Consider the following 591-nt stretch of genomic DNA (forward strand, 5'->3'; position numbering starts at 1 on the left):
CAAGACATTTAACGTACACAAACCATTGATAACAACCGATAACAACTGAAAGTCTTTTGTAATAACTTCAATCCAAGGAAGTTTACGATGACAGACAGTTATTATCCCTGTCATAAACTCGGCTTTATAGATTTTGTCCTTTACTCTTTCTTTCATTCACCCCATTTTTTTTTCAATTCTTTCCATTTATTTCCTGTAGACGTATGATGATTTTAGGATTTAATTGCTCATTGCATCACCGCAATCTAACATTTCTTCTCATTATGACCTAACGCATCTAATCCTGAAATAATGAAGTGACTTGTTGCGATCTCAATGATTACGATCTCATCTTTACTTCCTAAATCATCACGGTCTAAAATTACTTAATTACGTTATGATTTGATATTATAATATGGCATTTATTAGACTATTATACGGATTATAAGATGGTATTTCTCTAACACTAATATCACAGACATTTTTAATCATCACAATCAGTGACACGGATTCAACTCCGTATTACTTTTTTTTCCATGCTGAGGGTCAAAAAGCGATTTTGTTATCTGAGTTATCGATTCATTGTGATAGCTCTTCCTGTTGTACATTCGC

The sequence above is a fragment of the Penaeus monodon genome, chromosome 22 (assembly GCF_015228065.2).
Source record: "Penaeus monodon isolate SGIC_2016 chromosome 22, NSTDA_Pmon_1, whole genome shotgun sequence".
NCBI classification, from domain to species: domain Eukaryota; kingdom Metazoa; phylum Arthropoda; class Malacostraca; order Decapoda; family Penaeidae; genus Penaeus; species Penaeus monodon.